Source organism: Salmo salar, chromosome ssa23 (assembly GCF_905237065.1).
Source record: "Salmo salar chromosome ssa23, Ssal_v3.1, whole genome shotgun sequence".
Lineage (NCBI taxonomy): Eukaryota > Metazoa > Chordata > Actinopteri > Salmoniformes > Salmonidae > Salmo > Salmo salar.
Window position 1 is genome coordinate 30,449,502 of NC_059464.1, and position 12,458 is coordinate 30,461,959.

Sequence of the window (12,458 nt, forward strand, 5' to 3'; positions counted from 1 at the left end):
GAAGAGGCCAGGGATCCACATAGGACACTATTAATAAACTCAGATGGTGCATCACCATCTCAAAACAAGAACCATAGGCCTCCACAGTCAGGTGAAATTGTAAATGGTCTGTATCTCGGTGTACCCAATATAATGGCAGACAGTGACCTAATATCTGATCCATTCAGACATACAGTACATAGTGCACATTTTCTATTTCTGTTGCCAGACCTGTGACTTTGCCATAAATTCTCCCATTGTGATGTGTGTTTAGGGCCACACAGCAACAGACACAATACCTGCATGTGATCATGGTGGGAACAAATCTGTTGTAAAGCAATGGTAAGCAAATGGTTTTATTATGGAGCAAACGGTGTCTTGTTGTCCATACTGTATACTCTCATGTCTCATTATGACGGCTGTGGACTTGTGATGGGGTGGTAAAGTACACAGAGGGTGATGGGGGAAGCAGGCCCGGAGAACAGCCCTGCTCCACGCTGCACCGTGGTCCTCTGTGAGAAGAGGACAGTTCCCAGGCCCCCGTGTGTACGTTGGAGGGTAATAACTCAGAAGGTCCCCCTTACTTCCTCTTTCGGCCCTCGCTTTTACGACCCCGTCCACTGCCGTACAGCTGCTGCCTCCATGTGCCTGGATGGGAGGGAGTGTGAGAGAAGAGGAACAGGAAGGGACAGGGAAGCATCAGGACAGCTGGGAGGAGACACACTGGTTGCATGACATTGATTGTTATTGATATTATTCAATACTGACCAGGGGAAAGGAGGAACTCCCATTTACTGTCAGCATCATATAATTATCCATAACAGTGGGTGACAATACTTTTTGAAATTATATTTTTCCGTTATAGTAAATATAATTATATTGAAGTTGTAGAACTACAATAGAGAGCCTTGTACTACTATAGTAAAAATTGATACCACTCCATGGAAGTTTCAGGGACACATGCACATTTAAACTCATGGTAATTTACACAGGACAGTTGTGTGTGTGTGGGCCTTTATATCCTCACATCCTGTCTGGTAAGGCTCCTGGTCTGGACTGAATCCATGTTTCATAAGCTTGAAATACCGATCTGTCATTGAATTTCCACTCAAACAAGGTCTACAGAATGTGGCTCGGATGTCATAAATTTCAAGGTGCTGCTGCTTTTTAAAGTAAAACGTGCAGGAGACATGAAGGACTAAGGGTACCTATTCGTCTGTTTGCAAGTCTTTTTTGCAGTGAACTTCTTTAATGAAGTAAGCGGGGCATGCATTGCCTATTGTGTCTATGTCACTGTGGTCTAAATTTGGATGCTATGCGCTATGAACTTAACATGAATGTGTGTGTACGTATGTTGTGTGTGTGTCTGCCTGTGTCTGTGTATATATATATATAATCCGTTTATGATGCGTTTAGTGTGTGTGCAGTTTTCCTGACCCCTGATCACACAAAGTATTTTAATCCAATCAGCTTCCTATTCACATAACTGTTACGCACCCCCTGCTGCCATGGTAACATACAGAGGAGGGAAAAAGGACAGAAAGTAGAGCAGTATATTGCTCTCACAAGTCTTTCAGTCTTTTTATCAGCCTGACATTTTAGCTCTCCCATAGTAAGGATCATGCCATAGGGTGGAATTCTACTCCCCCTTCCCCCTATGCTGCTCATGCTACATATAAGATATGTGTCTGAGGTGAAGACATTGCATAAATCATCACATACTAATTTTCTACTTTGTTTCCAAATGAGACTTTTACAGTTTTGGAGAACTTACAGTATGTGGACACATAACAGGGGAGACAGGGGCAGTGAACTTCATGTATGAACTTCAGTAGGCAGGAGATCACTATTGTAGAAGAAGCAGTCTGATTTAAAACAAAGTTACTCGAAACAGAAGTCGATGTTGATGTTCCTAAAACATAATTGAGATATGGAGGATGACAGTACGGTAGCCGATGTCGGCTCTTCCTATCATTGTGAAGCAGAATTCACCAAGCATTGGATTGTTCACCCACTAATAGGGAACGTGAGCTGGGATTGGACCGTCGTGAGACAGGTTCGTTTTACCCTACCCTACATCTATAAGATGTGCTCAAAAATATAGTTAATGTGCTTTTTATGTCGGTTTTTACGAAGTTATGTTTTTTTAAACCCTGCCCTACTAGTAAATTTGGTTCGTTGGAGGTTGTGAATACGTACGTTTTTTCTTTCCCAGTGGTTCTGGGAACGAAGCTATAAGTATCCTGACTGGTAAAACTGAACATTTTTTTTACATTCTGAGAACAGAAGTGAACATTTTGCTTGTTCTAGGAGTGTAAATAGTGGGTGTGGCCAACACCTGAACACACTGAACAGGAAAGAGGACAGAGAGAGTTTTGTTGACGCTGAGAATGGAATGTATATGTTTTTAAATAACATTCTTATAACGTTCTTTCTTGTGGTTTCTATGGAAAGTTTTCTTAATGTTCTGAGAACATGACATTAAATAGAACCATGAGGAAACCTGCAGAAAATATTATGCCGAGTACAGAAATTCCCACAGAAGAACGTTGTTTCTTAACGTTCTCTAAACATTCTGAGAACATGACTTTAAATAGAACCATTAGGAAACTTGTAGAAAACGTTATGCTGAAATTAAACATTAGTACTGAAAATCAACACAGAAGAACGTTTTTTCCTAACATTATCAGAACAATTTGAGAAAACATGTCTTTAAATAGAATCATGAAGAAACCTGGTGGAAATGTTTTGCTGAAGTACTGAAATTCCCACAGGAGAACATTGTGTCTTAACATCCTCTGAACTATTGGAGAACATTCCCAATGTCATACCAGATGGAGAACATTCCTAGAACATGACCAAAATAAATGTAACCATGTTTGAACTTTTAGAAACATTATGTTAAAGTAATACCAAGAAAATAACGTTATTTTGTCAAGATCCTTAAATGTGATGAGAAAGTTCCAAAGCCAAGTAACTATCCAGCACCATTCCCAGAACGTTGTGGGAAGGTTGTATGCAAAATAACCATAGGACAACCACACTCACAAAACTCACCAAACTCTAAGAAACACCAAACTTGGTGGGTGATAAGTGCCTCAGTAAGGAATAGCACAATTTTGATATCTTATTTGTCAGGAGCCATGAGTTTGATTATAGGAGAGCCCATTTGTTTGTGTAGGCTATGGCATCTCATGAATTGAATGCCAGTTTACAAAAATGTTTTAATTTACTGTAGCTAGTCATACAACAGCCTACACAGCATCATATAGACTAGGCCTACCTGGTCTGGAAGTGATAGACTACCTGTACAAACCTTGCAGCAGCGTTAATCTTCCACCTTGAATCATCCATGTAGCCTAAATAATTAACCTTATAATATAGATGCGGGCAGCAATGAACGAGGTCAGATAGGACACAAGATCAGTTGGATAACAAAGCATGTTTAGCAGCACTGAGCCATGCATGAGAGCACCAGCTCTTCCAGATGACTGGGTGATCACGCACTCCGTAGCCGATGTGAGTAATACCTTTAACATTCAGAAGGCTGCAGGGCCAGACGGATGACCAGGACGTATTCTCAGAGCATGCGCTAACCAGCTGGCAAGTATCTTCACTGACATTTTCAACTTCTCTCTGACCGAGTCTGTAACACCTATATGTTTCAAGCAGACCGCCAAGGTAACCTGTCTAAATGACTATCGCCCCGTAGCACTCACATCTGTAGCAATGAAATGCTTTGAAAGGCTGTTCCTGGCTCACATCAACACCATCATCGCAGACACCCTAAGCCCACCCCAATTAGCATACCGCCCCAACAGATCCACAAGATGATGCAATATCTATTGCACTCCACACTGCCCTTTCCCACCTGGACAAAAGGAACACCTACGTGAGAATGCTGTTCATTGACTACAGCTCAGTGGTCAACACCATTGTGCCCTACAAGCTCATCACTAAGCTAAGGACCCTGGGATTAAACACCTCCCTCTGCAACTGGATCCTGAACTTCCTGACGGGCCACCCCCAGGTGGTGAGGGTAGACAACAACATATCTGCCATGCTGACCCTCAACACGGGGGCCCATCAGGGGTGCGTGCTTAGTCCCCTCATGTACTCCCTGTTCACCCACGATTGCGTGGCCGCGCACGACTCCAACACCATCATCAAGTTTGCAGACGACGCAACGGTGGTAGACCTGATCACCGACTACAATGAGCCAGCCAAAAGAGAAGAGGTCAGAGACCTGACAGTGTGGTGCCAGGACAACAACCTCTCCCTCAGAGGAGTTGATCATAGACTACAGGAAACGGAGGGCCGAGTACGCCCCCATCCACATGAATTGGAGAATGGAACCAAGATGGGGTAGCAGTCGGACGTGTGTTTTGTCTTGTCCCGTGTAAATATCGATTTTCCTTGTTTTTTTTGTTGTTTATATTTCGTATATATTTTAATATCACTTTCCATCTACGGACAGAATATCCTCTCCTGCAACCCGCCTCACCCAATGTGGTACGGATTTGCTATTTTTTTATACTTAAGAACCGGAACCCCCATCAAAAGCTAGCCAGCTAACTGGCTACTAGCTAGTAGTCAGTTAGCCATTGCTAGGCCCATCTCACGGCAAGCCGAAGAGGCCCATCAACTGACTCCTCCGTCGCGACGTCCCCTGAATGCCCACCCGCTAGCCTGCTAGCGGCGGCCCGCTAGCTGTCTAGAGCACATCGGACTATTAGCTTAAGAGGCCCATCGGACAAATTCTTTGGCCACTATACCTATTTTGCCAATTGGCCTGGTTTACCACACGGAGCCCTGCTGATCCGTCCTCTGAACCGGAACCCCCAAACTCATTCCGTCAGTAGAGGATGCATGGTTATTCTTTAAAAGTGCTATCCTCACAATCTTAAATAAGCATGCCACATTAAAAAAAAAAATGAACCAGGAACAGATATAGCCCTTGGTTTACTCCAGACCTGACTGCCCTTGACCAGCACAAAAATATCCTGTGGCGTTCTGCATTAGCATCGAATAGCCCCCGTGATATGCAACTTTTCAGGGAAGTTAGGAACAAATATACACAGGCAGTTAGGAAAGCAAAGGCTAGCTTTTTCAAACAGAAATTTGCATCCTGTAGCACAAACTCAAAAAAGTTCTGCGACATTGTAAAGTCCATGGAGAATAAGAGCACCTCCTCCCAGCTGCCCACTGCACTGAGGCTAGGAAACACTGTCAACACCGATATATCCGCAATAATTGAGAATTTCAATAAGTATTTTTCTACGGCTGGCCATGCTTTCCACCTGGCTACCCCTACCGCGGTCAACAGCCTGCACCCCTCACTGCAACTTGCCCATGCCTCCCCCATTTCTCCTTCACCCAAATCCAGATAGCTGATGCTCTGAAAGAGCTGCAAAATCTGGACCCCTACAAATCAACAGGGCTAGACAATCTGGACCCTCTCTTCCTAAAATTATCCGCCGAAATTGTTGCAACCCCTATTATTAGCTTGTTCAATGTCTCTTTCGTATCATCTGAGATCCCCAAAGATTGGAAAGCTGCCGCGGTCATCCCCCTCTTCAAAGGGGGAGACACTCTAGACCCAAACTGCTATAGACCTATATCTATCCTACCCTGCCTTTCTAAGGTCTTCGAAAGCCAAGTTAACAAACAGATTACCGACCATTTCGAATCCCACCGTACCTTCTCCGCTATGCAATATGGTTTCCGAGCTGGTCATGGGCAACTCATCCTCCTCTTCAAAGGGGGAGACACTCTAGACCAAAACTGCAACAGACCTATATCTATCCTACCCTAGCATTGTTGCTTCTTTCTGTAATAGTAAGGGTTTGTTCTTCTACGCCGTCACACCGTTTAGTATGGTCTTCAAAAGCCAAATTAACAAACAGATTACCGACCATTTCGATTCCCACCGTACCTTCTGCGCTATGCAATCTGGTTTCCGCGCTGGTCATGGGTGCACCTCAGCCATGCTCAAGGTCCTAAATTATATCATAACCGCCATCGATAAGAGACATTACTGTGCAGCCGTATTCATCGACCTGGCCAAGGCTTTCGACTCTGTCAATCACTACATTGTTATTGGCAGACTCAACAGCCTTGGTTTTTCAAATGATTGCCTCGCCTGGTTTACCAACTACTTCTCTGATAGAGTTCAGTGTGTCCGGACCTCTGGCAGTCTCTATGGGGGTGCCACAGGGTTCAATTTTCGGGCCGACTCTCTTCTCTGTATACATCAATGATGTCGCTCTTGCTGCTGGTGATTCTCTGATCCACCTCTACGCAGACGACACCATTCTGTATACTTCTGGCCCTTCGTTGGAAACTGTGTTAACTCTTGACGACTCTGACTTAGAATATGTGGACAACTACAAATACCTACAGTGGGGGAAAAAAGTATTTGATCCCCTGCTGATTTTGTACGTTTGCCCACTGACAAAGAAAGGATCAGTCTATCATTTTAATGGCAGGTTTATTTGAACAGTGAGAGACAGAATAACAACAAAAATATCCAGAAAAACGCATGTCAGAAATTGCATAAATTGATTTGCATTTTAATAAGGGAAATAAGTATTTGACCCCCTCTCAATCAGAAAGATTTCTGGCTCCCAGGTGTCTTTTATACAGGTAACGAGCTGAGATTAGGAGCACACTCTTAAAGGGAGTGCTCCAAACCGAAGCTTGTTACCTGTAAAAAAGACACCTGTCCACAGAAGCAATCAATCAATCAGATTCCAAACTCTCCACCATGGCCAAGACCAAAGAGCTCTCCAAGGATGTCAGGGACAAGATTGTAGACCTACACAAGGCTGGAATGGGCTACAAGACCATCGCCAAGCAGCTTGGTGAGAAGGTGACAACATTTGGTGCGATTATTCGCAAATGGAAGAAACACAAAAGAACTGTCAATCTCCCTCGGCCTGGGGCTCCATGCAAGATCTCACCTCGTGGAGTTGCAATGATCATGAGAACGGTGAGGAATCAGCCCAGAACTACACGGGAGGATCTTGTCAATGATCGCAAGGCAGCTGGGACCATAGTCACCAAGAAAACAATTGGTAACACACTACGCCGTGAAGGACTGAAATCCTGCAGCGCCCGCAAGGTCCCCCTTGCTCAAGAATACATATACATGCCCATCTGAAGTTTGCCAATGAACATCTGAATGATTCAGAGGACAACTGGGTGAAAGTGTTGTGGTCAGATGAGACCAAAATGGAGGTCTTTGACATCAACTCAACTCGCTATGTTTGGAGGAGGAGGAATGCTGCCTATGACCCCAAGAACACCATCTCCACCGTCAAACATGGAGGTGGAAACATTATGCTTTGGGGGTGTTTTTCTGCTAAGGGGACAGGACAACTTCACCGCATCAAAGGATGGGGCCATGTACCGTCAAATCTTGGGTGAGAACCTCTTTCCCTCAGCCAGGGCATTGAAAATGGGTCGTGGATGGGTATTCCAGCATGACAATGACCCAAAACACACCGCCAAGGCAACAAAGGAGTGGCTCAAGAAGAAGCAAATGAAGGTCCTGGAGTGGCCTAGCCAGTCTCCAGACCCTAATCCCATAGAAAGTCTGTGGAGGGAGCTGAAGGTTCGAGTTGCCAAACGTCAGCCTCGAAACCTTAATGACTTGGAGAAGATCTGCAAAGAGGAGTGGGACAAAATCCCTCCTGAGATGTGTGCAAACCTGGTGGCCAACTACAAGAAACGTCTGACCTCTGTGATTGCCAAGATGGGTTTTGCCACCAAGTACTAAGTCATGTTTTGCAGAGGGGTCAAATACTTATTTCCCTGATTAAAATGCAAATCATTTTATAACATTTTTGACATGCGTTTTTCTGGATTTCTTTGTTGTTATTCTGTCTCTCACTGTTCAAATAAATCTACTATTAAAATTATAGACTGATCATTTCTTTGTAAGTGGCCAAACGTACAAAATCAGCAGGGGATCAAATACTTTTTTCCCCCACTGTAGGTGTCTGGTTAGACTGTAAACTCTCCTTCCAGACTCACATTAAGCATCTCCAGCCCAAAATTAAATCTAGAATCGGCTTCCTTTTTTGCAACAAAGCAGCCTTCACTCATGCTACCAAACATACTCTCGTAAAACTGACCATCCTACCGAACCTTGACTTCGGCGATGTCATTTACAAAATAGCCTCCAACACTCTACTCAACAAATTGGATGCAGTCTATCACAGTGCCATCCGTTTTGTCACCAAAGCTCCATATACTACCCACCACTGCGACCTGTATGCTCTCGTTGGCTGGCCCTCGCTTCACTCTCGTCGCCAAACCCACTGGCTCCAGGTCATCTACAAGTCTCTGCTAGGTAAAGCCCTGCCTTATCTCAGCTCACTGGTCACCATAGCAGCACCCACTCGTTGCACACGCTCCAGCAGGTATATCTCACTGGTCACCTCCAAAGCCAATTCATCCTTTGGTCACCTTTCCTTCCAGTTCTCTGCTGCCAATGACTGGAACAAACTGCAAAAATCACTGAAGCTGGAGACTCATATCTCCCTCACTAGCTTTAAGCACCAGCTGTCAGAGCAGCTCACAGATCACTGGACCTTTTTATAGCCAATCTGTAAACAGCCCATCCAACTACCTCATCCCCATACTGTATTTATTTATTTATCTTGCTCCTTTGCACCCCAGTATCTCTACTTGCACATTCATCTTCTGCACATCTATCATTCCAGTGTTTAACTGCTATATTGTAATTACTTCACCACCATGGCCTATTCATTGCCTTAACTCCCTTATCTTACCTCACTTTCCGGCTACCCGGATAAAGCACTAAATAAACTTCAGTTAGTGCTAAATACGGCTGCTAGAATCCTGACTAGAACCCCAAAATTTGATCATATTACTCCAGTGCTAGCCTCCCTACACTGGCTTCCTGTTAAGGCAAGGGCTGATTTCAAGGTTTTACTGCTAACCTACAAAGCATTACATGGGCTTGCTCCCACCTATCTTTCCGATTTGGTCCTGCCGTACATACCTACACGTACGCTACGGTCACAAGACGCGGGCCTCCTAATTGTTCCTAGAATTTCTAAGCAAACAGCTGGAGGCAGGGCTTTCTCCCATAGAGCTCCATTTTTATGGAATAGTCTGCCTACCCATGTGAGAGACGCAGACTCAGTCTCAACCTTTAAGTCTTTACTGAAGACACATCTCTTCAGTAGGTCCTATGATTAAGTGTAGTCTGGCCCAGGGGTGTGAAGGTGAACGGAAAGGCTGGAGCAACGAACCGCCCTTGCTGTCTCTGCCTGGCCGGTTTCCCCTCTTTCCACTGGGATTCTCTGCCTCTACCCCTATTACGGGGGCTGAGTCACTGGCTTACTGGTGTTCTTCCATGCCGTCCCTGGGAGGGGTGTGTCACTTGAGTGGGTTGAGTCACTGACGTGGTCTTCCTGTCTGGGTTGGCGCCCCCCCTTGGGCTGTGGCGTGGCGGAGATCTTTGTGGGCTATACTCGGCCTTGTCCCGGGATGGTATGTTGGTGGTTGGAGGTATCCCTCCAGTGGTGTGGAGGCTGTGCTTTGGCAAAGTGGGTGGGGTTTCATTGGATGGGGCCACAGTGTCTCCTGACCCCTCCTGTCTCAGCCTCCAGTATTTATGCTGCAGTAGTTTATGTGTCGGGGGGCTAGGGTCAGTCTGTCACATCTGGAGTATTTCTCTTGTCTTTTCCGGTGTCCTGTGTGAATTTAAATATGCTCTCTCTAATTTCTCTTTCTCTTTCTTTCTTTCTTTCTTTCTTTCTCTCTCTCGGAGGACCTGAGCCCTAGGACCATGCCTCAGGACTACCTGGCTTGATGACTCCTTGCTGTCCCCAGTTCACCTGGCCGTGCTGCTGCTCCAGTTCCAACTGTTCTGCCTGCAGCTATGGAACCCTGACCTGTTCGCCGGACGTGCTACCTGTCCCAGACTTGCTGTCCCAGACCTGCTGGAACCCTGACCTATTCACCGGATGTGCTACCTGTCCCAAACCTGCTGTTTTCAACTCTCTAGAGACAGCAGGAGCGGTAGAGATACTCTCAAAGATCGGCTATGAAAAAGCCAACTGACACTTACTCTTGTGTTACTGACTTGTTGCACCATCGACAACTACTATGATTATTATTATTTGACCATGCTGGTCATTTATGAACATTTGAACATCTAGGCCATGTGCTGTTATAATCTCCACCCGGCACAGCCAGAAGAGGACTGGCCATCCCTCATAGCCTGGTTCCTCTCTAGGTTTCTTCCTAGGTTTTGGCCTTTCTAGGGAGTTTTTCCTAGCCACCGTGCTTCTACACCTGCATTGCTTGCAGTTTGGGGTTTTAGGCTGGGTTTCTGTACAGCACTTTGAGATATCAGCTGATGTAAGAAGGGCTATATAAATACATTTGATTTGATTTGCACTCACTGTATATAGACTTTTCCTACTGTATGTTTGTTTATTCCATGTGTAACTCTGTGTTGTTGTATGTGTTGAACTGCTATGCTTTATCTTGGCCAGGTCGCAGTTGCAATTGAGAACTTGTTCTCAACTAGCCTACCTGGTTAAATAAAGGTAAAATTAAATTAAATTAAAATTAAATCCTACCTCACTTGCACACACTGTATATAGACTTTCTCTATTGTATTACTAACTGTTTGTTTGTTTATTCCATGTGTAACTCTGTGTTGTTGTTTGTGTCGCACTGCTTTGCTTTATCTTGGCCAGGTCGCAGTTGTAAATGAGAACTTGTTCTCAACTAACCTACCTGGTTAAATAAAAAATGTAAATAAAATAAAATGGGGCTGTAGTGGAACAGGTTGAGAGCTTCAAGTTCCTCAGTGTCCACATCATTAAGGAATTATCATGGTCCACACACACCAACACAGTGGTGAAGAGGACATGTCAACACCTCTTCCCCCTTAGCTGGCTGAAAGGCATGGGCCCTCAGATCCTCTAAAAGTTCTACAGTTGTACCATTGAGACTATCTTGACTGGCTGCATCACCGCTTGGTATGGCAACTGCTTCTCATCCAACCGCAAGGCGCTACAAATGGTAATGTGTACAGCCCAGTACATCACTGGGACCGAGCTCCTAGCCATCCAGGACCTCTAAACCAGGCAGTCTCAGAGAAAGGCCTAAAAATGGTCAAAAACTCCAGCCACTCAAGTCATAGACTGTTCTCTCTGCTACCGCATGGCAAGTGGTACAGATGCACCAAGTCTGGAACCAACAGGAACCTGAACAAGCCATAAGACTGCTAAATAGCTAGTTAAATAGTTCATCAATAGCTACCTTTAGTTTCTGCATTGACCCTTTTTGAACTAATGCTACTGTTACATTTTATTATCTAGCCTGTTGCCTAGTCACTTTATCACTACCTACAATATATGTACATGCAGTATCTTCCTCAATTACGTCGTACCCCTGCATATTGACTCGATACTTACCCAGTATCCAAGTTATCGATACTGACTATGTATTTATTCCTTGTGTTATTATTTTTATATTTTTATATTATTTTATATTTTTTTCTCTCTGCAATGTTGGGAAGGGCCCGTAAGTAAGCATTTCACTGTTGTTCTACAACTGTTGTTTACGAAGCATGTGATAAAAAAAAATATATATTGATCTTTCAATACCACAAGGATGACGCAAGTGAAGTTTGGTCTAGTGCTATAGGTTGGTTATATTTGAATGCAGCAGGTAATCATTTTTAAACTCATTACAGAGCATTCGGAAAGTTTTCAGACCCCTTGACTTTTTCCTACATTTTGTTACATTACAGCCTTACTGTAAAATTGATTCAATCGTTTTTTTTAACTTATCAATCTAAACACAAAACTACATAATGACAAAGAAAAAACAGGTTTTTATAAATTTTAGTAAATTTATAAAAAATCTAAAAGGAAATATCAAATGTACATAAGTTTTCAGACCCTGTACTCAGTACTTTGTTGAAGCACCTTTGGCAGCGATTACAGCCTCAAGTCTTCTTGGGTATGACCCTACAAGCTTGGCACACCTGTATTTGGGGAGTTTCTCCTTTCTCATTGTTCCTTGCAGATCCTCTCAAGCTCTATCAGGTTGGATGGGGAGCGTCGCTGCACAGCTATTTTCAGGTCTCTCCAGAAATGTTCGATTGGGTTCAAGTCCGGACTCTGGCTGGGCCACTCAAGGACATTCAGAGACTTGTCCCAAAGCCACTCCTGCATTGTCTTGGCTGTGTGCTTAGGGTCGTTGACCTGTTGGAAGGTGAACCTTCGCCCCAGTCTGAGGTCCTGAGCGCTCTGGAGCAGATTTTCATCAAAGATCTCTCTGTACTTTGCTCCGTTCATCTTTCCCTTGATCTTGACTAGTCTCCCAGTCCCTGCCTCTGAAAAACATCTCCACAGCATGATGCTGCCACCACCATGCTTCACACTAGGGATCGTGCCTGGTTTCATCCAGATGTGACACTTGGC